Raw genomic sequence first — 24,192 nt, forward strand, 5'->3', positions numbered from 1 at the left:
GATGATGTCAAGATCCGAAACTGGGAGATAATGCTGAGACCTGTAGTTGAGCCAGGGATAGTGTCAAGATCTGAGTGAGTGAGTTTGATCAAACTTGAGTCTCATTTGAGCTCTATTTAATCATTTTATGGTCAAATTGGATTTATTTTGACTGACAATTTAGTATGATTTTTGATCCATGGGACAAGTGGGGCTGAAGGAGATCGCCACATCAGTAGTCTTCCCATTACTCAAGATAATAAAAAATACGATAAAAGTATGAGTTCATTCATATATATGCAATTTAATTATATTGCATAGGGATTCCTTATTGCAATTCAATTGCTCTAGGACTCTTCATTAACCATCTCTCATTTACAAGAGAGTCAACAACCCATGTTAGATATCGAACCTCGTGCATATGATAGCATAGATACCGAATCCTATAGCTAAAGCATAATATGGGATCACACAAATCCTTTATCTTTTAGCATGTGTTTTACGACATCTATTCTCACAAAGAGGAATGTTATGTAACATAACGAGGAAATTAGGAATGTGCATAGTAAATTCTTAAAAAGTGTTTGATTTAATTATAGAAAAAAAGTGGAGTCTATCATCCCAATAATTTCAGATGATCGATCCTATAATCATTTGTGAGGAGATAAATTAGAAAGTTATAGTTGGGGAAGATATTTTTCTAGGCTTTGTTGAGATTCAACCTTTTGCCCATTGTAGCAATATCTACCCTGCAATAGCCAACTCAAACATATCCCGGGGTAAAAAATTTGACCATTTCTTGATTTATGCATGTCATCCTTACGTAGGGACCATGATAATCTACTCTATATCGTTCCAATTTTATCATATGTCTCCAAAGAGATAGGATGAATTTGATTTAAGTTATCATATATAATCTTGGTTATGTGATTATCATAGAAGAAGCGTCTGACTCTTTCATGCATAGTCCACTTGGTGGGGGGATATAGCTAAGTTGGTAGAGCTTTACTCTTGCAATTGGGTTGTTGCGATTACGGGTTGGATGTCTATTTGTCCATGCGGTAATTATAGTATCTTGTACCTGAACTGGTGACTCACTTTTTATAAGTAATGGGGAAGATGACCGAAACATGCTACTGAAAGACTCTACTGAAATAAAAAGATGGGCTGTCAAGAACATAGAGGAGGTACAGTTGGTCGTTGCTTGCACTAGACGACTGTCCGTTGCTCGCGCTTGACGATCGACAGTGGCTAGATTCTTGTTAACCTCGATGGTATGGGAGGAAATTAGGAGGTGCCACGTGGCCCAAGGGGTTGTAGTCTTGCCAAGACAACAATCAAAAGTTAAAAGCAATTGTACTATGATCATTGTCGGCTCGAGGCCCGACTCCCACTCCCGACCAGTGCCGGCTTAAGGCATAGGCCTTTAAGGCCTATGCCTAGGGCCCCAATAAAATTGGGGCCATTAGTATTAAATTTTCTTAAATATATTTAATAATTAAAATTTAATTTTGTCAAATGATAAAACCGTTACTTTTGAAATGTAACCCTTCGATTTCCACAAGTCAAAGTCAGTTATCAATTCTAATGGAAACTTTAATTAATTCCAATGAAACTTTAATTAATGATATCTTAATTATAATTATTATATTCATATACAATTCTATTAAAGCTATTAATCTTCCACATCCGAATTTCATTTTCTTTTCTTCACATAATCACATTCTTCTCATATTCTCACTACTAATTCTCTCAAATTTCATTCTTTGAATTTTTTCTCCCTCGTCGCCGAATCAGTAATTCTCTCAACTCTCAATCTCAGAAGACGTCCTTCGTCTTCCTCGATCATCTGGTAATACTTTTTTCGATTTTTTCTTCTTTATCGAAATATTCTTCATTGTTTTGTATAAATAATAAATTATAGATAGAATGAATTCAAATATTGTTAGAAAAATAGATCATTAGCAATTGACCAATTGTATGAAATTTTTTTCTCCATATTTTATTGTTGCAAGAAAATTACTAGCATTACTATTTACTAACCTGATTTATGCAATTAAAAATCATAAAATATGATTCATAAATTTTTAATACTTTTTAACTGCAATAATCTGATTTATTATATACTTGTTAGACGGTTAGTTGTTAAGTACAGTTTATTATATACTATTTAAATTGATTAATGCAAATTAAATTTAATATTTTTATTTTCTTATTATATTTGTGCAGGTAATAGTCGAAGTTTGAAATATCATTAAATTAAAACTACACTGTGGAAATTAGGTTTTATTGTTAATTTAATTTTATGTAATTTTATTTTGATAAAATAGTAGAGATTATATTTTCTTTGTTATTATTATTTTAATATAAATATGTCTGTAAAAAAAAAATGATTCTGGATATATGAAACGTATGAGAAAAAAGGAAAATAGAAGAATTTATCCAATCTAAAAAAGGTGCACTTATAGATTTATTATTAATAATCAAAAATTAAAATTTAGAAAAATAATACAATTGAAAATTTAAATGAAAAATTAATTGAATTTTCACCTGAGGATAATACTTTAGGACAAATCTATCAAGAACTTTCTAATGATTCTAATTCATCAAATATTAATATTAATGAAGAAAATAATTGTTTAATAGATTTATTAGTTGAAAAAGGTCCAATTAGAGAAATCAATATTTCTTTTCCAAATGATGAAAATTCTAGACATTTTTCTATAATTCATTACATTCGAAAATTGCCAAATGTAGAAAAACATGATAGAAAATGGTTAATATATTCAAAAGAATTAGATAAAGTATTTTATTTTTGTTGTAAATTATTTAGTCAAAAATCAATTACAATTCAATTAGCAAATGAAGGATGTCGAGATTGGAAAAATCTTAGTGTCAAACTTAAAAGTCACGAAACAAGCCATGAACATATTATAAATATGAATATTTGGTTTGATATTGAAATGAGATTGGTTAAAAATAAAATAATTGATCAAAATTTACAAGAAAAAAATAAATAAGGAAAAAGAACATTGGAATAATGTATTAATAAGAATTATTGCTATAGTTAAAAATCTTGCAAAAAATAATTTGGCATTTCGTGGTACAAATGAGAAAATTTATCAAGATAACAATGGAAGTTTTTTAGGTTTAATTGAAATGATTGCAGAATTTGATCCTATAATGCAAGAACACCTTAAACGTATTCAAAATGGTAAAATTTATAATCATTATCTTGGGCATAATATACAAAATAAGTTAATAAATATATTAGGAAAAGAAGTAAACAATATTATAATTAAAAAAAATAAAAGAAGCAAAATATTTTTCGGTTATACTTGATTGTACTCCTGATGTAAGTCATCAAGAACAAATGTCTATTATATTAAGATGTGTAGATATTTCAACAAGTCCAATCAAAATAGAAGAATATTTTATAGAATTTTTAAAAGTAGATGATACATCAGGAAAAGGTCTTTTTGATACTCTTATTAATATAATAAAGAAAATTGAACTAGATGTAAATGACATAAGAGGACAAGGATATGATAATGGAGCTAATATGAAAGGTAAACAACAAGGCGTACAAAAAAGATTGTTAGATATAAATTCTAGAGCTTTTTATACACCATGTGGTTGTTATAGTCTTAATTTAGTACTATGTGATATGGCTAATTCTTGTCCTAGTGCTATAACATTTTTTGGTGTGATACAATGTATTTACTCATTATTTTCTTCTTCTAAAAAAAGATGGAAAATTTTACAAGACCATGTTTCTAATTTAACTCTTAAACCATTATCACAAACACTTGAGAAAGTCATCTTGAAAGTGTTAAAGTAATAAAATATCAAACTCCGCAGATAAGAGAAGCTTTATATAAACTTGGAGAAACTAGTGATGATCCTAAAACAAAAAGTGAAGCAAATTCTTTAGCAACGTATGAGTTTGAAAATTTTGAATTTTTATTAGGTATGGTTATTTGATATTGATATGGGTTAGGTTTCATAAGTCCCCGATAAGAAGGGGAAAAGGATATAACCAAACGGAGAAGGTAGGCTAATATTGGCCGAGATATACCTCAAAAGGAGGTAGGTTTGTATCGACCGAAATACGCTTCCCAGGAGGAAGACCCATATCAGTTAGCATATACCTCAAAGGAGATAGGCTAATATCGGCCGGGATATACCTCAAAAGGAGGTAGGTTTGTATCGACCGAAATATGCTTCCCAGGAGGAAGACCCATATCAATTAGCATATACCTCAAAGGAGGTAGGCTGATATCGGTCGGGATATACTTCAACAGGAGGTAGGTTTGTATCGACTGAAATATGCTTCCAAGGAGGAAGATCCATCTCAATTGACATATACCTCAAAGGAGGTAGGCTAATATCGACTGGGATATACCTCAAAAGGAGATAGGTTTGTTTCGACCAAAATATGCTTCCCAGGAGGAAGACCCATATCAATTAGCATATACCTCAAAGGAGGTACGCTGATATCGGTCGGGATATACTTCAAAAGGAGGTAGGTTTGTATCGACCGAAATATGCTTCCAAGGAGGAAGATCCATCTCAATTGACATATACCTCAAAGGAGATAGGCTAATATCGGCCGGGATATACCTCAAAAGGAGGTAGGTGTGTATCGACCGAAATATGCTTCCCAGGAGGAAGACCCATATCAATTGGCATATACCTCAAAGGAGGTAGACTAATATCGGTCGGGATATACCTCAAAAGGAGGTAGGTTTGTATCGACCGAAATATGCTTCCAAGGAGGAAGATCCATATCAATTGGCATATACCTCAAAGGAGGTAGGCTAATATCGACCGGGATATACCTCAAAAGGAGGTAGGTCTATATCGACTGAAATATGCTTCCAAGGAGAAGATCCATATCAATTAGCATATACCTCAAAGGAGGTAGGCTAATATCGGCCGGGATAAACCTCAAAAGGAGGTAGGTTTGTATCGACCTAAATATTCCTCCAAGAAGGAAGGCCAATATCGGCCGGGATATATCTTTAAGGAGGCAGGCCAATGTCGATTTAAACATGCCTTTAAGAAGAAAAGCCAAGACCGGTCGGTTGACCAATACCTTGGAGAGATACTTGATAAAATATAGCCTAGTGCTAGTTAGGATAAGTAACATAGAAGGCGCCGATAGAAGCCTCATGAGGAATAATAATCATTAACTAAACCTAGTCATGATTAACTTCGACCGATGCAAGGAACATTGATACATTGAGCTATCCATGATATGATAGAAGCAGGAGGGGCGGGAAGAAATGATAGAAACACTTTAAAGGGACTCATGAGGTAGGATAGAGGTAAATATTTCAAATAAGATAATTAATGAAGATATCTGCAATATGTGACTATATGACAAGTATTATATATTTTTGGTGGGAAATGTATTTTTAGATTTTTTTTGCAGGTGCTAAACAACAAAGAAGGTACATCTGGGGTATAAGAAAGATTCCTTAAAAGTCATTTACCACAAGTACGCAGCATTACGTCATCTCATAACAAACTCTAACAAACCGGGGTCCACTTCATGATTACGGAGGTTATATGAAGTGGTATAAAAGGGGGAATCCTCTCCGTTGGCCAGGTAAGTTCACATCATTGCGCACATTCATAACCCTAATTCTGAACTACTGTTCATCTTCTTCTTCTTTCTTCCTTACACACCGAGAGAGATCACTAACTTGAGCGTCGGAGGGCCTAGCCAGGGATTCCCACCCCGGTCTCAGGTCACTGACAATAGTGTTGGCTGGTCTCTTGTGCGCAGGAGGTCTTGGAAGCTTCGGATATGGTTTTCTCTTTGATTGGATCTCTCTCTCGTCATTGGGTCTTCGCGCAAGGAGGGCATTAGGTGATCCTATTCTTCCCGATCCGCTTTGGGTTTCTCGGATCGGGGTTCTCTAGGCTTTCTTCTCCATCGACCGTGGGTTTCTTCTTCCAAATCTCCGTCTTGTCCAGCTTCTTAGACAGGATCAGGTATGATATATTATTTGTAGTTAATACTGTCAGTAAATCTTTACAGTATAAAGATATGAATATTGCTATTGCATTAGATCAGTTAAAAGGTCTTGCTTCTTTTTTTAATGATTATAGAGAAAATGGATTCATATCTGCTGTGATTTTTGCTAAAGAGATTGCAAATAAAATGAATATAGAACCAAAATTTCATGAAAAACTTGTAATTAGAAGAAATAAATGATTTGATGAGAATAAAATTAATGAGGTGAAGCTTTCACCTGAAGAATCTTTTAAAATTAATTATTTTAATTATATTATTGACCATGCTATTTCTTCACTTCAAAGTAGATTTGAACAATTTAAAATATATGAAGATAATTTTAATTTTTTATATGACATAGAAAATTTAAAATTGCTTGATGATCATTTTTTAAAAATAAAATGTTTAAATCTTGAAAATTTTTTAACACATGACATGTTATCTGATATCGATGGTTTAGATTTATTTTTAGAATTAAAAGTTTTAAAAGAAATAATAAATCTAGAATTAAAAAGAGGTATTGAACTTTATAAAAAAATTAAATTCTTTTCCTAATGCATGTGATCCGGTGGTAAGAGCCCGGGACCCCCTAACGAGGGGTCAACGCCACGTGGAGGTCAAAGGGCCAGGTGGTCCGTCGAAGAAGGGTGAGCCGACCGGACTCATGAGAAAAGGGCAGGCCGATCGGTCTGCCAGTAAACATCTGATAGTAAAAGGCGCCCTGACAGGGATCGGGGTTCCGACGCTCAATGAAACAGTAAATAATAACCGAGCGGAAGGCCTAAGAGAAGGCAGGACGTAATGGGCGCGCCGCCCGGCCGACGCAAGGAATTAGGGCCGTCCGGACGGCGCTCTTCGACTAGCCGGCCGGACGGACGTTCTGGCCGGCGGTGGGTAAATAGGGACAGGAACATCTGCTCACAGCCGTCAAGTCGTATGGCTAGGCCATACTCCTAGTCTGACAACGGGGTGTCCGTTGTCCCATCGAAGGCGCGATGGGACTGTTGCAATATGGCGTCAGGTAAGCTTTCTGACAAACACATACCGAGGTATGGGCTGCGGACACGTACGCGCCTCGGTGGGCGTGTAGAAGCTCTTTCACCGCTCTATATAAAGAGCCGCAGACTTCGCTGGAGGTACGCGTTCTACAACTTTTGGAGCTACTTCTTCCACCATTTGCTTACCTGACTTGAGCGTCGGAGGGTCGCCGCCGGGAACCCCTTCCCGGCCCGACTTCTGTGCAGGTTCGCCGGAGCTTCGTACCACCAGTCGAAAATCCACGCCAGCAGCCGGAAGCGCCACGTGCCCAGCGTCCGTTGATTCGGCATTCGGACAGGATCAGCATGGATAGCTAATAGAATATTATTAACTATACCGGTTAGTGTAGCTTTGGCAAAAAGAAGTTTTTCAAAATTAAAATTAATAAAATCTTATTTACGTTCAACAATGTCTCAAGAAAGATTAAATAATCTAGCAATTTTATCAATTGAAAAAAATTTATTATCAAAACTTGAATATAAAAATTTAATTAATAATTTTACATCTCAAAAAGCTAGAAAACTAAATTTTATATAAAAATTTACTTTTAAATTAATATTTATTTTTTAAAAAAAAAAAATTTTAAACCCGCCATTGTCGGTCCCAAGTCTGAATGAAAAAGGGTGAGGGGAATTTTTTTTTAAAAAAAAATGATTAAAGACTTAATTTTTTTGGCCTAGGGCCTCATGAAACCTTGAGACGACCCTGCTCCCGACTCTCAACTTCCTCCTCGAATGCTCAGATCCAATCCAGACTTGACTCCCTACTCTTGACTAACTTAAAACGGTTTTAATTTTCATAAATTAAAGAGAGGAACCATCATTAATTAAATACATGGACAACATAGTCGTTACCAAGAGAAAAGAGGGAAATGTAGGCATTCACCTCGAAATAAAAGTACATAAATAATCATTTATGCTGAAAGATGTCGGAATGATCACGAGAAACTTGGGACATGGGGTGAATGTGGAGGAGGGACACGATCCTATAAAAGGTAGTATGCCCTTATGAAAAAAGGTACGCACACATAACACATCAAACCCTAATTCCCTAGGCATCTTCTACTTCTCATTCTTAGAAGCCTTACTTGAGCGTCAGAGTGGCTGTGTCAAGGAATCCTGTAACCATCATTCTAACCCGCTCTTCTTGACGTGTTTCTCATCCCAAGCTCCTTGGAAAAGCTTCGTGAAATCACGTGGCTAGGTGATCACCCAGATAAGCAATCTCAACATACAATCACGAGTGAGTTGATTATCAGCATTATCAGGAAGGACTAAATTGGCGCCGTTTGTGAAAACTTTTAGTTAAGAACCAAATAGAGACATTGTAAGATGGACAATATTGAAAGACCCGACACTAAGGATATTGAAAGACCAAACGTCATCACCATGGCTACGGTAGACTTCAATAGACTAATTGCAGCAGCAGTACAAGTGGTGTTGCGAGGACAACCGACATCACCTGTTCCCAACTCCTTGAATGAGCTACCGCCCCAACTCATCGAGGCATGAACGAAGCTACAATAAAAATTAACTTGGCCCGTAAGAATGCCCCGAGAGGTGTTCCGTGTAAGTACCCCGTAGTAGTTTTGATATGATCAACTAAGTCAAGTTAGGTCCTGTTGTGTTATGATGTCTTGTGTCTAAGTGTGCAGGAACTTAGAAACACAGGAGGTCGAGCAAAAGACGCAACTAGCAAGAAGGACGACACGGAAGAGAGTTGACAAGCTCAGTATGTCCGAGGGATGAGGCGCTACAGAAGAGTACTCTAGTGGATAAAAAGGATGCGCGTGACTGTTTCAATGGACAAGAAACCTAAACAGAAGGTTGCTTGAGAAGGCCAAAAAATGAGTTTGGGTGAACCTTATTTCAGATGATAAAAATCACCCAAACGAACGAAGCCGGATTGGGGAGAAAATGGACAGTCAATAAAATATTGACTATTCGGGGCTCCTGGACCAAGTCCAGGCGCCCGGACGATCCGGGCACCCGGACCTAGTCTAGGTGCTCAGATCCCCTTAGCGCCCTCGGGGGGAGCCGTATCGATACCGTTTGGACACCCGGAACCCTTCCAAGCACCCAGATCAAAAAATGTATTGAAACTCCACTTGTCATGAGCCGTTGCGATGTGGATAAAGTTTTATACACGTCTAGGCGCCTAGAACCCTTCCAAGCGCCTCAATCAGGGCTATAAATATAGTCCTAATCCCAATAGCTAAAGAGAACACTTGTAAACAATTTTTCTTCTGTTTAGTTTTGTAACTAAGTGCTTTAACTACTGTAAAAGACTTCTTCGCCTGAAGGAGATTGGATAGTGAGCTTTCAACGTCTTGGATTAGCAATCCCCTTATTACAAACCAAGTAAAGGATCTGCCTCTTTCTTTTTGTTTGTTAATTAGTTTCTTTTTTATACAAGTGTGTTTATTAATCAAGCTATAAGTTGAGAAAGGTATTTTTTTTACAAGGTAATTCACCCCTTCTTGCCAGCCGCAAGGGACCAACATTCCGTACCTAGGTCGATATTTCTGTTATGAGGAAAGAATCTTTGCAATTTTCAGGGGCCTGTCGGAGTCCCCCAAAGGAGAAAGTATATGTGTTGGGCAAAGTGAAGGACTCTAGGGGTCCTTCCTTCTCACAAAATGTCTTTCAAGATGAATTACCAAGACATTTTCAAGTACTATAAATTGGAGAGTATAATGGTGCAACCAACCCCGAATACCACATATGTAAATTTGAAAATGCCCCTTATTGCATCAATATATGAGGTCAAATGTTAGATTTTTCTAACAACTCTATCAGACTCAGCGTAAAGATGGTTTAATCACCTTCCAACATCTTTCATTTGATATTTCAAAGATTTAAAGGCGGTATTCATGCTACATTTGGCCACTAGTCGGAGACATCAAAAGACTCTGCATGATTTGTTCGCCCTCAAATAAAAGCCCAAAGAACCTCTAAAGGAGTACCTACAGAGGTTCAATCGTGTAACCCATGGATGCACCTTTGGTTATTCCAAAGGTGCAAGTTAGTGCATTTTTACTGGGCTTAATTGATGAAGATTTCTTTCGATCCCTTGTGAAAAGGCCCCCAATCGACTTCAATGGGTTACAGGCTCGAGCATTAAAATACATCCAAGTGGAAGAAGCTCAGTCGGCGAAAAGGAAAGAGGTGTGTGTTCAACCGGATCAAAAGGCTTCTCTTCCCTCTTTGCGGAATTAGGATTTCATGAGTCGAAGGGGAAAAGTTGTGTATGTTGGTGCAATATTCCCTAGGTCAAGGTTGACCTGGTTGACTGAGCTTGAATTGGTTCAAGCTCGAGTCTTGATGTTTGAGTTTCGATGTTTGACAATACATGTAGACAACACATGGAGATTGCAGGTGCGATTGTTCATGTGGGGAGATTGTGAAGGAGAGTTAAGTAGGTCAAGGCTGACTGGATACTTGACTGGAAAGTCCTGGTGAGTGAAGCCAGGCAGTTGTGAAAATCCTAGTGAGTGAAGCTAGGCAGAAGGGAAATCCTAGTAACCCGGGCAGCTGGAAAATCCTAGTGAGTGAAGCTAGGTGAAAGTCTTGGTGAGTGAAGCCAAGCACAGGAAATCCAGATGGATCAAGTTTGATCAGACATCTGGTGTTAGGAAGTCCAAGTAGGTCAAAGGGATTGACCGGATACTTGGCATGGGAAATCCAGGTGGATCAAGGTTGATCGGACACCTGGTGGAGATAAGTCTAAGTGGGGCAAGTATGACCGGACACTTGGCACGAGGAGAAAAGTCCAAGTGGGTCAAAGGGATTGACTGAACACTTGGTGAGGGAGTCATAGCAGGTCAAGGGTGACCGGATGCTAGGCATGATGTACCAACAGGTCATGGTTGACCGGATGTTGGTGTTGGGGACTTTGGACTTGTTTTTAGGCAAAAATAGGAGCTAGATCGATCAGTCGATCGATTGGCTCATGCTCAATCGATCGGTTGATCGATTGGGTGAATCCCTGCGACAAGCCTCCTCCCAATCGATCAGTGGATCGATTGGGGAGAATCGCCGATCGCACAGAAAGCCTCCCAATCGATCGGCCGATCGATTGGGAGCCTCCAATCGATTGGCTGATCGATTGGGAGCTGCGATTTTACGTGATTAGCCCTTGATCGATCAGCCGATCGATCTAGGCGATTCCCAAGAGTACAGAGGCGCTTTGGATCTATCGACCGATTGATCCAAAGCCTCCCCAATCGATTGGGATTCGACCGTTAGCGTCGATTAAAGTCGTTGTCGAGCTCTTTCTCCGCCAACGCCTGCACTGTTCAGCTCCGATCTTCACAGCGATTCCAGAGCTTCTCCACAGAGTTCTCACCGCCAGATCTTGAAGGTTCTTGAAGGCATTTCCAAGTCAAGAGGCAGATCTACAGCAAGAAGAAGAAGCTAGGGTTAGGGTTTCTTGTGTAAACTGTGTAAGCTTTCCCTTGTATTTGCTTCTCTTTGTTTCTTATTGTATTGAGAGTATTGTAGGGCTTCTCCGCCTTCGGTAGTCACCGTAAAGGAGTGTTTTCATAGTGGATGGTGCGTGAGTGTGTGGATCCTTGGATTAGTCACCTCTTGTTGAGATGGATACCAAGTAAATCCCTAGTGTTAGCGTTGTGTATTTGTTTCTTTGTATTTTCCGCTGCACATCATCGCAAGAAGCAAGCAACGACGAGCACAAGATTGCGCTGAGCTATTCACCCCCCACTACTAAAAAAAGACCCTTTAATGACGGGATTTCCCGTCGTTAAAAGGACAATTCCCGTCGTTAAAACTCATCAACGACGGGATTTAATACCGTAGGAAGTTGTAGCTAAAAGTACCCATCGAGAATTAATTAACGACGGAAAATAAAATACCGTCGTTAATATCTCATAACGACGGTATTCACTACCGTCGTTAATGATAGTAACGACGAATTTAAATACTGTCGTTAATGGCAAAAACGACTGTCATAAATACCGTCGTTAATAATAACAACGACGATTAATATTGTTAAAGCTATAACGACAATAAAAAATATCGTAGTTATAGGTGTTTGTTTCATTCTTATTACCTATACGTAATTTATTTTTCCGAACCTGTCAAAATATTAATTAAAGATGAAATAAGGCTAACAAAAATCAAAACACAATATATTAAAAATAAAAAAGCCATATTTATTAAAATATCTTCCATTAGTTCATGCTTTACATCCTTAAAACTTGTAAAATTCAAATCCATTTACATCAAGAGTATTCATTCCTCTAAAGTCTTCATATATAAAAATGTTGGCATTCTTAAGATCTCCAAAAAGTCCATTTCGCATCAAACCTCCAATACCTATAAAAAATATACAAAAAATGAGTATTACAATAAGATCTTTAAAATAATAAAGAAATCTTGATATACAAAATATTAGACCTACAATTTAATTTCAACAAACAAAAGAGATAATAAAAAGAATAAGAGATGAATAGTAAATATTAAACAACATTTAGCACAAACATTTCTTGACTAATATAAAGGTTTGGAAAATAAAGGTCTCTGTAAGGATTATCAACCAATTTAACAAAAACCTTATTTTAAAATAAAATACCACTAGTATTGTATACCAAAGATCCACTACGATAACGATTTGCATGCCTGTTAAAGTCTTATCCAAGATAAAGCTATCTACATTCCATATTTGTACAGTGTGATCAGCAGTAGCAAGATACTTAAAAGTAATATAACACATCACATGTCAAGATTTAAAATCATGAATCTCTTAGAAATGGTACTTAAATTGACAATTGGTAAACGAGGCAATTATTTCAATGAGAATAATTATCAAATCCAATAAGAGTAATAATAAACAACCACCACAGATTTATTTAATAGTTAATAGCAGAGTAATGACAACTAATAGTTACTCATTGGGACCACAAAATTCTGGAGAAAGCAAACACTTTAAGATATAGCCATTATGTGCTTGTAATACAAAAGAAATCCTAGATTGGTAAATTAAATGACAAAAATGATATCAACTATTGAAACAAACAAAACTTGGTACCTCTTTTAGTAAGCGTCAGACATAACATGTTCCATGATTATTTGCAGCAACGACCATGCTTCCATCCCACGTCACAATCAGACTGAACCTGCAACTATGTAATATGGGCAAGTGAATTTGGGACATATCCCTTTTAATTTATTACTAAATAATAGCATTTCAAGTTAACATCTGAATATTTTTTTTTTCAATCATATCTCATATCAAAACAAATGTACTTACTAACTCACAGTTGCATGAATTTGCAGTGAGATCCCATAGTCTAATGTTACCATTTTGATCACCAGATATCAGAGCCGGTCCTTGTTGTTTAAAGGCCCTGGGCAAAATTATAAATTATGCCCCAATTTTATTTTCCAAGCACTGCTTCTTTTTTTAAAAAAACTTTTACATCATACATCATAAAATATATACAAAATTTAATATTACATCCTACTTCACCACATGAATCAAAATTTAATATTCCAAAAGAAATCTATAATAAATGTTAGATATGTTGATGTCTGCACCTTACATTAAAGCCCTCTTACCCTTCATCCTTAACCTTTTTACCTTTGAGTGCCCCTAACACCAAGAGTAAATTCTTCAATAAGCAAATCTTCCTCTCCAAAACAAATCTAATATCCTACATCCTCCAAAGCACCTCAACGTGTTCTCTAAGCTCCAGTGAATAGAAAGCCCAAATCTTATCAACTTCAAATCAATATCCCTTGTAAATCATAAAGCAGGATTTATTGGTGTACAAAATTAGAAAATAAGGTTTATTTATGGCCCTAAATCACACATGAGTTTATTAGGCCTAGGCACATAATTAATAGTCACATTAGAATTGTTGCGCTAAGCAGTTAACAACAGGTCAAATAACATACTAATTTATTTTTCATTAACAAGATAAGTTGTTTTAGTATCAATTATCTATACATGAATCTTATTCTCTTCTAAACCTCTATGCAAGATAATGTTATGATACCTTAATTTAGTCTCAATACGATGAATTAAGAAATAAAGAGAGTTTGTGAGCTTAGACAAGTGAACTAAAGTTAACTTGTGTACAAGAATTTTTAGTTAATAGTTGAGTTTAAAAATTATTTTCTCATCTGAATCGAGTGAGTCAATTGGTACCAAGAGAGGTGAAATATTAAATAGGGTTCATAAAGTATAGATGAGTGGCTTGAGCTTAAGCATTTGAGTCTATGGTTGTCCTTGAAAATAGTTATCTGATTTTGTAATAATTGTATTAGAAATAATATCAAAACATCTTTAATCACCTTTAATTAAATTAATTAAATTTTTATAATTTTTTTAAATTTAATTAATTCAACTTATTTAACTATATAATTAGTTAGTGGTTAAATTAATGCTTATACAAATGATAGGGGTTAGACACTCTCTTTGTTATGTATTAAGATTTGAATCAATTGTCAACCTTTCATCGAGGCCTGAGTTATGACATTGCTTCCCATTTACTCAAGGGAAAAGGAAACAAAGCTGAGGTATAAAGTAGGAATTAAGTGGGTCAACTACTCTAAACCTATGATGAAATATAAAAAAAAACTCTGCTTATGAGATCATTAGGAAGTAGTGCAGAACAAATTGATATTAAGCTTTGCAATATTATTAAAAACAAAGCAGTCTACAAACAAATGTCTATGAGAACCTATGAAAAGACATCTACCTTCAGAAATGACAATTAGAGATCTTTGTTCCAATATTTTTTTTTTTGTGACTATGAACATATTTTCTTAGAATCTAAAGTTTAACATCTTAAATAAGCTAAGACAAGTTAGTGGCAAATCTTAAAAAAAAAAACAAAGGCGATGAAGTTGACCTGTAAGGCTCTGTAGTGATTGTTCAAGCTCCTAGCAAGCCATTATTGCCTCCATTGCATGAACATGGACATGGGTGAGTGACAACCAGGTCTTAGCCAGCCAGAAGATAAGTAATGTAATCTTAGTAAACCAGGAAAATTACCTTTCTTGAAAATCCAAGAGAGAGAGAGTAGTTGACACTCTTTGCCAGAAGGACCTTTCTGAATCTACTTGCTAAGGCCCGATCATCATCAATTCCGGCCCCCATGCATCGGGAGACTGATTATTCTATTGAGAGCTATGGAAGAACTCGTTTTCACAACTTATTCGCAGGACTATGGCCATTGCATATTGATGAAGAAGGGCCCATGGGAAGGAGAAAGAAAGGGCATGAGTGGGGGAAGTAATCTAAAGTCAAGTATGAGAGAGACCTCTGAGGGAATTCGAGAGGATGTCTTCTACGGCGGATGAAAGCAACTACTCGGAAGCACAGAGTACAGACAGATTCATGCGCGTACAGGCAGATTCATGTGCTAAGGGAAAATTAATAGGGGAAGAGAGAGCCAAAGAGTGCTCGTCTTGTCGATGCAGGGCACCTTTGAGAGAGGGTTCGTAGTTGTCGCGGCGAGGGAGGGAAGGCGGCGAAGGAGGGCTTCGGGGCTTCGGAGAGGACAATCAAGAGGGGAATCAGCGAGAGAGCTAGGGCATCGGCGAGGAAATGAGAAAAAAAAAACGTACATAATTCTAGATTAAAAAAACATAACTTATTATAGTGAAAAAAACATAGTTGATTTTTTTTAAAAAAACTTATATATATATATATATATATATATATATATATATATATATATATATATATATATATATATATATATATATATATATATATATATATATATGTATAAATTTAAAAATGGGCCCTTGCTAATTTTGGGCCCTGGGCAGGGGCCCTGGTTGCCCTGGCCCAGGGCCGGCTCTGCCAGATATTAGTTACGTTCTTTCTGCAAGATAGTTAAACTTGATAGTTTATAAAATAGTGCCCCAAAATTGGTAGGAGGATCTGTTACAAACTAATCAAACCTTCAATTTAACAACAAGCATTGACAATTCTAAGCATTTGATTTTCAAGAATAATGAATAATCCAACCTTGTTGAATTTTAAAATGTATGTATACTGAATTTAACACTCATAAATAAAGAATTGTGTCACAAGTGAAATTCAAGTATAATAAGAACTGTAGGCTACAAATTCAAGTATAAAAAAATACAATCTACTATTAAAGTATACTTTCCAAAACTTCTAGTAAAGCTGCTACCTTAGCTTCATGCTCGAAGATGGTAATCTATGTTATTCTATGAACATTTATGTTCAAATTACCAATTTCAACCAATAAATAGTAATAAATAAGTACATAGTAGAAATAAAAAGAGTGACATTTGAGAGAATGCAGTAGGTAAAAGCAAGACCTTTAAAGAAGAAAACAAAAGGTAACAAAAATAGTTGGAATTTAACTACCAATTCTATTTTTCCATGATTCACTTCATATTACCTAATTAATCTTGTGCAGGAATTAAGCAAGACCTTTAAAGAAGAAAACGAAAGGTAACAAGGAAAAGACCTTTAAAGCTTCAGGGAGTGCTGCTGAATCGTGGTGGAGACGCACGATGGAGGCAGGCGGCTGGCAGTGGCGGCGACATGGACAGAGATGCGTGAGCATGTGTGAGAGGAGCGGCGACGGGTGAGAGCAGGTTAGGGAGGAGAAAGGGAGAGGATCAGCGACAAGGATGTGAGCGTCGGAGAGAATAACGACGACGACGAAAGCAGAATCGGCGAGAGTAGAAAGAATCGGCACTAGAGCTAATTAGGTTAGGATATGTTATAATATGGTGAACATTAATTAAGTTTGTCATCATAAATTATCTAATATGATTCTTTTAATATTTAAAATAATTTATTTTAATAAATATTATTAAAAAATATTTATAATGATATTTAAAATTAAATGTCGTTCAGAAAAAATAATAATAGATCATATTTATCATAGGAAAAGAAATAAAAAAATAACTAGGATTACCTTTGATATTAATTTGATATTATTTTTTAAAAAATAATTAAATTTAATAAATATTTTAATAGAGTATTTATAATTACATTTTAAAATAAGTGTCATTAAAAAAATATCATTGAAGGTAAATGGTAAATTGAAAAAGTAATAACGCCGGGAGAAAAAAAATTCATCGTTGAAGATCTTGCAATAACGACGGGAGGAAATCCTGTCGTTGAAGGTACGACATTAATGACCAAAACAAAAAATACGGTCATTAATGATAAAGCATTAACGACGGGATAAAATACCATTGTTAATGCATATACATCAACGACGGTCACTAAATTCCGTCGTTATTGAACCACCAATAATGATGATATTTGATACCGTCGTTAATATTCGTCGTTAAAAATGACTTTTCTAGTAGTACCCCCTCCCTTTAGCTACATTTCGGTCCCCTACAGTGTAGACAGTGAAAATTTCCTTGACTCCTACTTCAGGGTCAAGTTGGGGATTTATAATAGAGCCATATTCTGACTTTCATCAGTCGAGTACTCGCTCCACTCAAGAATACCAGCAATATGCTAGGTAACTAGGACTGATAGCTGACCAGAGAAAAATTGGCCGTAGTCAATTGACTAAAAAGATCTTCTGAGCTTTACCATCATCATAGTAACACTAGACAAGAGGCAGATACTTGGCGTCATCCTAGTCGACGATCTCGCTCTCCTAAGTAAGCTCATATCATCTATTGACCTCAGTATGAATCCGGTTAGAAGAAGGGTGAGGATAAGAAAGGCAAAAGTAAAATTAATCCCTTAGGAATAGTTAATATGATTTCGGGAGGTCCAACAGATGACAATTCCACCTATGTTTGGAAGGCTCACGGTCCTTGGTTAGAGAGCTATGGGATCAGCTCGATTCGTGGTACAACTTATGGTCCTGTGATTACCTTCAGGCCTAGTGATTTAGAAGGAATAGAAATTTTCCATGAGGATGCTTTGGTGATTCAGGCTTTTATTGCCAACTATATAGTAAAGAGGGTATTCATAGACACTGGCAATTCTATTAACATTATTTTTAAAGAATCCTTTGACCAACTATAACTGGACAGGAAGAGCTGCACCTCGTGAACATCTCTTTGTTCATATTCACAGGACATTAGGTACAACCAATAAGTCAAATTCACCTTTCTCTCTCTCTCCCTAAGAGAGGAACCAGTGAGAAGGACAAGACACACGCTTTTCCTCTTCATAAATATGGAGTCTGCATATAATGTTATATTAGGAAGACCTGTATTGAGCGCCTTCTAGGCGACAATATCCACTTTCCACTAAAAGATCAAATTCTTAGAGGATAACCAAATTAGGGAAGTGAAGGAAAATCAACTGACAGCCTGGTGAATTCGAGTTCACCTAATGAGTCCAACTCATTGATCCTTATCAATTTGAATTGACTCCATGAGTCTAATTTAAATTGGATCAATTTGAGTATAACTCAATGAATCTAATTTGGATTACACTTAATCCAATGATCCATTATATGAAACCATCTCCAAATTAACTTGTTTGTGTGTGTGACCAAATAAGTTCTCAAAACGTTGAAAATGTCTCTAAAACTATTTTAGATACATAAGCAATAAGAGACATCTAGCAAGACATCATTGCTACTCAAGTAACGAGAATGTGGAGATCTGACTTAACTTTTCCGTGTCTATTATCTTGTATGACTCAATCCTTCTATCCTTGATATCTAAATTGATCAATGAGGCATAGACTGTGTTATCCTCTTATTAATCTTTATGTTTCTTGATCTCTAAGTAGACACACTCAATCAAAGAAGCTCAATATATCATATTGACTCATTTGAGCATAGACATGCATTCTTGTGTCCTACTAATCAAGGGGCTTACAGACATGCATTCTTGTGAAGAAGAGTTAAGTAGGTCAAGACTGACCGAATACTTGACTGGGAAAGTCCTAACTGGAGGTTAGGCAGTTGAAAGTCCTGGTGAATGAAGCCAAGCAGTTGAAAAATCCTGGTGAGTGAAGTCAGGTGAAAGACCTAGTGAGTGAAGATAGGCAGTTGAAAAATCCTAATGAGTGAAGCTAGGTGAAAGCCCTGGTGAGTGAAACTAGGCAAGTGAAAGTCCCGATGAGTGAAGCCAGACAGTGGGAAAATCTTGGTGAATGAAGTCAGGTGAAAATCCTAGTGAGTGAAACTAGGTGAAAGTCCTGGTGAGTGAAGCTAGACAGATGGAAAGTCCCGGTGAGTGAAGCCAGGCAAGTGGAAATCTAGGTGGGTTAAGGTTGACCGGACACCTGGTGTTGGGAAGCCCAAGTAGGTCAAAGGATTGGCTGGATACTTGGCACGAGGAAATCCAGATGGGTCAAGGGTGACTGGACATCTAGTGGAAGTCCAAGTGGGTCAAGGTTGACTGGACACTTGGCACAAGATGGTAAGTCCAAGTGGGTCAAGGTTGACTGAACATTTGGCACGAGGAGAAAAGTCCAAGTGGGTCAAAGAGAATTGACCGGACACTTGGTGAAGAAATCCTAGCAAGTCAAGGTTGTAAAATACGGCAACAAAAATTAAATTAAATAATAAGATTAAATAAAGGAATAACCTTAACAGGATTTTTCAAGATTTTAAAAATTTTTCTGGGAATTTTTCGGAGACCGTATGGTGTAGGTTACAGGGATAAAAATTAGATCACGAGAAAGCCTGTTTAGGCTACCCCACTTGAACGAGAAAAAGTTTTATTTTTCTTTTTATTTTTCTTTTTCCTTTTCTTTTTCTTCTCCCGTCGCCGAACCCGTGCCCGACTCCTCCTCTTTCTCTTCTCCTCTTAGTTTCCACATCTCTTCTTCTTCCCCTCTCATCTTCTCCACAGATCTTCTTCCTGATCGCCACCCTTGTCGCCCAGGCGCCGCCTTCTCTCTGCCCTGCCATCCCCTGACGATGAATCCTTCCTCCCTCACCCTCTCGCGACGCTGGCCAAGCTTCTGCTTCCCCACCTCTTCCTCTCTTCCGGCAGAGCATCACCAACTTTCCCTTCCCCTCGCATCGCCTCGGTTGCAACGGTCGACACCGGTCGCCAGCCGCCGATCACTCATGGTCGTCCTCGACAAATTGCCCCCACTTTGCTACGATTTGGCAGCACAATAGCCACCCTGAGCCCTAGCTCGATCCACCGTCGGTGTCCTCCCGTGCCCTAGCCTTGGTCCACCGCCACCTCTGCACGGGTTTGGTTTCGGACAGGAGTTAGCAACCGAGGCCCTCTTCCTGATCCAAGCTGCCATCTTCAATCTGGCGACGACAGTAGGCTGTGGATTCTGCCGGTAGCCAGATCAGAGACATCGCCGGCAGAGATTGGTTGCCGATCCTTAGTGTGGAAGGGGCGGTCGACATAGAATTGGGTATGTATGGTTCGTATCAGATTTCATGTTTGTCTGGTCATTATAGCTTCGGTCAATACTGATTATTGGAGATCCTCTAGTTTCGGTAGCAAGCTTCTCCGACTGTGAATCAACAGCGGAGCATCCGGATTTGGCAACTCTGTTATGCTCCGACCATAGGTTTTGATAGCAAAACTGTTCTAGCAGTGAGTCAACAACGTCTGTGAAGTGAGGAAGGATAGCTCATTGATCTTTGATGTCGATCGTGGTTTGAATTGAAAGTTGTAATTAGTTGATGTGTAGATTGATTAGGTTTAGAATTAATCTAATTGAATAATTAGGGTTAAGGCAATTAACCCTAGTTAACCGTTGGATTCAATTTAGGTAGGAAAACGACTATGTTGATTAGGGTTTTTTTCCTAAATTAGTTTTGGGGATTTTATCTAGCTATTTAACTCTTATGAATTTTAGCTAAATAAAAATATATATATTGATCGATGCAAGACTCTAATTCAAGACGAGCGTCTCGACGTCAGATTTGACTTGATTGGATCTTCTTTTTGAGGTGGGTACCTTGACTTATCTTTTAGATATTGTCATTTGATATGCATAATAGTTTTTAACTAGTAATGATTATGTTTATATCTGCATCGGTATGTCACTACTAGTTATCTGTTGCATGCTTATTTTTACTTACATATTTTGCATTTATATCTTCTTGATTATATATGCCTATAGAGGTAGTGACATATCATGCCTTACGATTAGAGCTGTCAGACGGGTCAACCCGTGGTGGGGCGGGTTGGCCCATAGCGGGCCAACCATTTGGCGGGATTTGGCGGGCCAACCCGTCAACTTAGCGGGTTGGAAAATTTCCAACCCAACCCAATTCAAGGCAGGTTGCGGGTTTGGCGGGCCAACCCGCAGGTTCATTAATTTTTTAAAAAAAAAAATAAAAAAAATTCATATTTTTAACGTTTTATTTAGGAAAAGTTTCAATAATCAAATGTATTCATAAATATGTATTTTAAATATAAATATACATAAACAAGTACTTATGTTGGATGAAAAGTACTATTTTTATTTTAAAATTATAATAAAGAAAATTAATAAATTGACATAAAACTTAGTTTACATATGTTTCTCAACCCGCGGGCTAACCCAAGCCCATCGTGGGTTGACCCGCGCGGGTCACGGGCCTAGGCGGGTTGGCCCACAGCTGGCTTGAGTTGATAAAATTTCAACCCAATCCGCTTAAATTGTTTGGCGGGGCGGGCCAACCCGACGGACCCAACCCAAATTGACGGTTCTACTTACGATACACCGGACTAGACATTTACCATATCTGACATTTGGTAGATCATTTACATTGAATAACATCACAAAGAAACCGAAGTCCTAGTATCTATTCCCCTCCATTCACTATGCTCATTCTCTCCCTCTTTACTCTCTTTCTTTTTTCTTCTATTTCTTACCCTAACATTTGTAGACCACTTTTCGATTGTCTAGATAATTCATCGTGTGAAGTTAACTAGTGCTTAATCAACAGTCCCTGTGGATACGATAATCTTTTATATTACTTGCGACATTTCCGTACACTTGTGGAGAGCGAACAAGTTTTTGGCGCCGTTACCGGGGATTATTTCCGATTAACATTAGTTGATTAGCATATGAGTTACTCTAGACATTTTTCTTTTTCTTTTTGCATTCTCTTACTTGTTTTCATTATGCATTTTTTTCTGCAATTTAAATTCTACATTTTATTTTTTTTTGTTACTTCTACATGTCTATCTTGCTTTGGCTATAATCATTTAGATGGACATGTTTAAACTGATAACTAGATTGAAAGCTCTATTTCAAAAGTTTAACCAAATGTTTGTTGTGAACTCTAGTACTCTTTTCTGTGAATTTTGTTGTGCAACTAGTCATATATATATGATAATTGTCCAATATTGCTTGAGCGTCCATATAGAATGCATGTTGAAAGAAGGGATGTTTTCTCTAACTTTTATCCTAGGTCAGAGCAAAATTTTTTGTAAAGCTTGCAATGAAATAGGCCATTCAATTGAGAGTTGTTACAAGTTATTCAATTTGGGAGCATCAATTGATGAACTTGATAGAAAATTAGATGAAATGGCTTCATCAAATTCACACACATATGGCTTTGACTTGAATGACCCCCAATTTTCATCATTTATGGATAGAATATTGAAAGGTTCAAAGGAGATCCTAGCTATTCAAGCTAAAACACGTAAGGACATCAAGAAAATGCATGCTACAGTTGATAGTATAGACTCAACAAATAATAGAATATCAGCTAATCTCGAGTCTATGATAAGAAAACGTTGTGATGAGCTTGAGGATCATGAATCTAAGATTTTGATAAAGGAGTGCACCACTTTAATTCTATTACCTCCTAATATCAAAGATCTAGAAGTGTCTTCCCTTCCTACATCTGAACCAATTTATAGTCATGTTGTGGAGGGATGTGTAGGGATGACCCAAGAATCACTCCCCTTAGTCACACAACCTTTAGTCACTTTGGATGATGTAGGACATGAACTAGTTGATGTTGAGAGTGTAGGGACTTGTGCAATAGAAGCTAAGTCTCAAGAATCACCTCTTTTAGAAAGACCACCACTTGAGCCACAACCTTCCTTTTCTAAATGTCAAACCATGCTCAATGATTTTCTTACATTAGTGATTGGTAAAAGGCAAATTTCAATTCATTTTTCTATTGTTACTAATCAATTCTTTTTTGAGCATGATAGTGGCAGGACATATGTTGCACAGGGTTCACAAGGTAAAGATAGTGTTGAACCTTTGAAGGAGAGCTTATTTATTGAAAAACTGAGAACTCTTGGTAAGAAGGTTCTAAAATATCTTACCCCTCCAAGAGCGAAATTTAGATGAATCTAATGAGGTGGTCGAGCTAATGACCTTAAACAAGCGCTTCTTGGGAGGCAACCCAAGTCCATTTCCCTTGTTTTCATTCATGTCTTTAGTTTTTTCTAGTTTCATTTCTTTATAATAAACTTGTATCCTCTACTTAATTTTTCTTCTCTATTTTATTTTTGTAGATTTCAAAGTTGTGGAGGAATGTGAGAATTGGATAGAGAAGTATCTTTAAAAACATGAATGCCAACCATTTGGAGCTCATCACTTGGTAACTTCTCAAAACTTCATAAATCTCCTCCATATATCATTTTTAGTTTTCATTGGGACAATGAAAAGTTTAAGTCTGGGGGGATGCATTAGAGGCATGTAGTTTATTTTAGTTTGCATAATAAAATTTTTGTTTCTACTAGTTGTATCATTCATCATATCATCATTGTTTGTTCCTTATTGCAAAATACTAGCACGTTTATTCTATGTTTCATGTGGTTTATGGGTTACTTATGGTGCTAGTATGTTTAGTAATTTTTCTTTTTCTATCTATGATAGCATGAAGTGAGCAATGTCTTTACTATAAGAGTTTAAGTATTGGCCTTGTTTTAGGACCTCTATACACTATGCCTATTTTTGATGGTTGATAACTCTAAAATAGTCATGATTCATAGAATTGGACTAGTACTTGTGCTTCTATGGTGATCTCTCAACTACATTTTGGTTACTGGATAAACTCAGATCATGTAAGCTCATTTGGAAAAATCAATCCCAAGAAAAAAAAAATGAAAGTTTGTTCAAGTTTGATACTTTGAAACATTCAAAAAAATATATATATAAGGGATAAAAAAATAGTTGTCGTGAGTAGAAGCTAGTAATTCACCCCTTTGAGACCGAGTTAGGTTACTAGGGAAATGAATGCTATGTTTCTCTTGATACTGAGTATTCCTTTGAGACCTTGT

The 24,192-nt window shown here is 36.8% G+C and overlaps 1 non-coding gene across 1 annotated transcript; it reads right to left on the bottom strand.

Annotated features, from left to right (window-relative positions):
- Nucleotides 1-760: 760 nt before the first annotated feature.
- On the bottom strand, nucleotides 761-863 carry LOC121973874. The gene has a single exon (XR_006109786.1). It is a non-coding gene; the product is annotated as a U6 spliceosomal RNA (small nuclear RNA).
- Nucleotides 864-24,192: the final 23,329 nt, after the last annotated feature.

This window comes from Zingiber officinale, chromosome 4A (assembly GCF_018446385.1).
Source record: "Zingiber officinale cultivar Zhangliang chromosome 4A, Zo_v1.1, whole genome shotgun sequence".
NCBI classification, from domain to species: Eukaryota; Viridiplantae; Streptophyta; class Magnoliopsida; order Zingiberales; family Zingiberaceae; genus Zingiber; species Zingiber officinale.